Below are 5129 nucleotides of genomic sequence, written 5' to 3' on the forward strand. Positions count from 1 at the left end.
CGGAATCAAGCTTTCATCAAGGCTTCTCAACCCCCTAATGGAGGTTTAGCCTTGAATCATTCATAATCATTTCCATTTAAATTAAAACTACACATAATAATAAGCATTAAAATTTACTAATTTAAACAATAATGAAATCTAAATTAATGACTAAAATGAAATAAGAACAAGAATTGAAATTAGATCTAGAAATGGAAATGACAAAATCGAAATTGATAAAAATACTACTTTATTGATCTAATCAAATGAAGAACAAGATCCAAAGGTTTAATCTAATAAAGGATTTGAAACTAATTAAATAAAACAATTAAATCTATATCTAGAAGCTATTTTAATGGCTACTTTCTATTCTAAGCTATCTACCTAACCTAACTGCCATTGACTGCCATTAACACTGAAGTCAAGCTTTTGTTTTTATACATCCAGATCCAAAAATCGTGCATGGGGTTGGAGCCATGTTTTGGGCGAGAATCGGGCCCCAAAACCAATCTTCAATCAAAAAGGCCTCTTCAGATGCAGTTGGCTTCCACAGACTTTTCGTCCACTTCTGCTCCTCTGATTGGGTCAAGGCTTGGACCATTGCAAAGCTCTTTCGAGGAGCCGGCCGTTTTGACATAAGGTAGGCCTCAATCCGAGGTCTGAGTCCAAAGATATGGCATTCGGAAGTTCTCACGACTTTTTGCTCCTTTATCTCGCTAAAGTGGCACATTTACGCACATAATGGACTTTGAAGCTTTGAAATGCATAAAACACGTGTCGGTATTAACTCTTACTTATTATTCACATAATTGGTCTAACGGTATGATTATTAAGGGGTTAAAACTACAGTTTTGGGCTCTTATCAAACCACCCCCAAACGACATTTTGCTTGTCCTCAGCAAAGATGAGAAATTAGAATAAGTGACCAAAATGGAGTTCTACCTAATCTCGTTTATTTGAGAGTGCGATTGCATTGACCATATGCAACAAGGCCTTAAACCACTAGGAATTCCCTAGTGGGCCGAGTTATAACCTCGTGAGAGTTTTCGATGAAGGTACTCACAAACTTCATCTATCTTCTGGCGACTAAGAAAATAAAACTATTGTTTCCTTATTCATGCTCCAAATTATCTATAACGTCTCACTAGCTATGAACAAGAATAACCAAGTCAAAACCTAAGCTAATATATGCATAATAATCTATCATCTACAATAAACATATACCTGATGAGTAGTACTATAAAATGTTTAGCGGGTTTGTTTTAAGGAACTTCGAATAAGCGTCCTTAAGTAGGTTCTCACAATAATAGTCAAGAAACAACACTCGATTTTTCCACTCAAGTTTATACTCCGATTAATACGATGGGCACACTTTACCTTACAATCTCAATGACACACGGGGAGCGCGGAGTCGATCAAACACATCGCCCTTTACTATCACACTAACCTTATTCCTAATTGAGCTAGAGGTCTTTATTAGGTGTTCACGGGGATTAGGAGATGGTTTAAGAAGGAAGGAAATGGATATTCAAAAGGACAAGTCTGAGATAATAGAGTCTTCATATTATGTAACTAGAAAACCTTGTTATTTTTTTTGCTTCTATACTTTGTTTCCATCCTTAGCCATATTTTTTTTTTTTTCTTTGGCTTTTTGACTCCCTTTTATTCTATTTTTTGGAGTTTTTATTTTATTTCTATTTCTTTTTTCTTTTCTTGGATGGAAACTTCTTTTCTTTTCTTTTTCACAAACAACTACTAATTTTTTTTTTGTTTTACACGGTTTTCTCTTTTCTTTCTTCCTCATTCTATTCTCGGACTTATTCTAAATTGGGTAGGTTGATTTATTATATATATATTATTTTTTTTTTTTTTTTTTTGTTTTGTAACGGGGTAAAGGAATTGTGGTTTATGGAAGGGGGCTAATGAAAGGCTCGATTAGGGCGACTAGCGGAAAATAATTCATAGGTTTGAATTTACGGCTATATCGATCCAAAAAGGGCCTAAATTCTCGCTTAGGATATGGTTTAGTGATCAAGCAAGTGGACGTGTGATTTCTCTATCCGGATTTTACTTCTCCCCTTGTGTCATTTCTCAAATGTTTTCACTTCATATAAGGCTTTTTAGGCTATATTCTCCACAAGATTTGTAGAATAAGTACTCTAGCCTAGATTTGAAACTTCTTGCCAAAACAATCATAGATACTCATGTAATATATTTATAGATAGATGCAAAGATTATTACCTACATATTAACCTAAGTTTCTAACAATTATTAGATGCAAAAGCTATGTGAGACTTCTAGATTGTTAAGAGCATAGAAAAAGAAACAATACCAATATTCCTAAGTGTATAACATAACTTATTTATTTATATTTTTAAATTTTTGAAATTTTAACTAGAAAACAAATGCATATTATACATATTTATATCCTAGCGGATGTCTTAATTACACGTGTTTCTATGCCCCCAAACAAAAAACATGCTTTGTCCTCAAAGCATTTAAATAAAGAGGGTAGTAAAAATACCATTGAAACGCGTGAAATTCAGGAACATCTGCAAAACAAAGTTAGAACGTACTAATATAGGAAATAAAAGCCCACTCAACTCTATCTGAGTTCTACCCATTATGGGGTTAAAAGAATGAAATTGCTTGGGACATAAGCGGACACTACGAAAACTAAAACTTACCTCCACTCCGGCGTTATTATTCATCATATTCGTCATCCTCTACTTACATAAAGAAGTGAGGCTCCTTCAGCGATCTGCCATGCTATGATAATTTGCGGGCTTCACGCCATTTATCATCTATGGTTGCTAACCTATTAAGTGCCACTTGGTGCGATGGGGTGTAGGGTGCAACCTGGTGAGGTTGTATCCGCCACCCTTGCCAAGTCATTGCGGAAAGATCGGATAAGACTATTGGTGGGTCGCATACGTGTCTACCGTCTATCCAATCCGTGAAAGCGTGTACAAAAAGCAGGAAAGAAACATAGCATAATATTGAAATTAGAGAGGGGCATAAGAAGGTACTTATGCCTCATGGTATGGGCTCGTGCTAAACTAGACATCAAAGTTACGGGAAGGTCATAGAACCCGTCCGTTGGCTAAAAGCAAGGAAAACGCGCAAGTGGCGTCATTCACGCGAAAAAACGCCATTCCCCTAAAATGTTTAGCATAATCCAAAACATAACAGTTCCTATGTTCATGGACCGGGGCTACCAAGGCGGCGTTATAGTCCCCTTGGTCCTCAATCTGGAAAATGCACCCCATAAGCCTCGTGCAAAACTTCGTAAGTGTAGACATGCATATTATCGACCCAATAGCACCATGGGTCTTGTATCTCGTGGGCATAGCAAGTCCAAGAACAAATGCTAGCAAGAACACGGTAATTTCCATTGGTTCTTCGTCGATGTTGATGGAGAACACTTGTTCTCCATCCGGTCTCTCAAAGAAAATGCAGTTATTATAAAAAAGAGATGCAAGTCTTTGGAGAATAAAGTTCACCGGTCTTACCATAAGAGGTTCCCGTACCAACATATGTGATCACCTCGCGAAAACCAAGCACCGTAAGTAGTGCTTTGGAACAAATCTTGAAAAGATCTGTTCGGTATCAATGTTGGAGATGTCATCTCAAAATTACGCTTTGGAATAGCTGCGAAGATTCGGATACTACTGTAAACTGGAAAATTTCGGTCCACGAAGTCGGTGAAGGCTTCAACTAGGGGCGCTAGAGTCGCTCTTTGTAATTTGGAATTCCGATGAAGTAGGGGGGTCGGCTTGACTTGAAGCGTGGCGCTTAGTATTTTAGTATTTTGGAATTCCGGTGTTTTTAGCGAAGTCGCGCTCTATGAAGCGCCGGTATCGAGTAAAATTTTACGTCGTCGAAATGTAGAGAGTGCAAGGCCTACTACTCACGAGGCCTGCTCTCGAAGTTCTGATTTGCAAAAATGGAGTCGAAGCGTGGGAATCGCGGGTGTGAAGGGTGAGTGATGGAGTTTAGGTGTAGTGTGAGTTGTGAGAATAGTTTGTATCAATTTTATATAGGTTTAAAGTTGCTAAAAAGGATCGGAAAGTTGCCAAAACTAATTCTGGCAGGTTTAGAAATCCTAAAATTTCCAAACTTCGAAAACGGAAACAACTCATAACACGGATTCTAATTCAAACCCGATTATCTTTTAGGTTGATTTATGATAGAATGTACCTATTTAATCTAGATTTCATCCTACAATGATACTTGATCATATTTCTGCCTAAACAACCATATTTTCACCTTGACTCCGCAATTAATTCTAATCTGAGGGTTATACAAAAATAATGCTTGAATTGATAAAACCACCCCAAACAAGTTGGGAAGGTGGGGTCAATATGAAACAACCATGCATAATGAAAATAGGCCCTTATATTAAAATTTCATTGAGTTACCACTACAAAATTCAAATTACGAAATAAAAGTTATATTACAATAAAACAACAAAAGTAAATAAAACAACAACCACTATCAATCCTCGGACTCTCTAAACAACTCGCCCGGTGGTGGCGGGGGGGCACTCTCTCTAGTGGTGGCTCCCTTGGCTCCGGAAGGTCCAGCAGCCGATCGTCCTTCGTCGACGACGCTCATGCCTCGTAGGCTGTGTCCTCGAGGCGAGTGCGTATGAGGTGGGAAGCGTGCAAAGCATATCCACTCTAAAGCGGAGGGCTTCCATCTCGACCCTCGCTGCTCCCATCTCTCATCCTCTCTTTGGGTGCGGATCTCGAAGTTGTGATGAATAGTCACCGTCGAGTCCGGAGGTCATGTGCAGATAGTGTTTAGTGAGCGCGTGCCCCTATGAAGCATAGCCATGCGTTACTGCGTCGAACCAACACCTCGGAAGGCATCTGCATCAAAGCGAGTCACGTCCTCCTCATCCCGGAGGCATCCTCATCCTCCTCCTCTTCATTCTCAGCTCCTCCATCCTCTTCTTCTTCTTCTCATCCTCATCCTCCTCCTCCAAACTTGTTGGACACACTCCCTATAGAATCACGGCGTGTTACGGTGCGGGGGTAATGTAAATCCTCTCGGACACCGGAGCTGATTTCATCTTCGGCATGATCTTGGTGATTAACCACGGGGAGAGGTGCCAAAGACCTTCCGACCCCCCCCATCATGCTTTC

This window comes from Coptis chinensis, chromosome 3 (assembly GCF_015680905.1).
Source record: "Coptis chinensis isolate HL-2020 chromosome 3, ASM1568090v1, whole genome shotgun sequence".
Classification (NCBI taxonomy): domain Eukaryota; kingdom Viridiplantae; phylum Streptophyta; class Magnoliopsida; order Ranunculales; family Ranunculaceae; genus Coptis; species Coptis chinensis.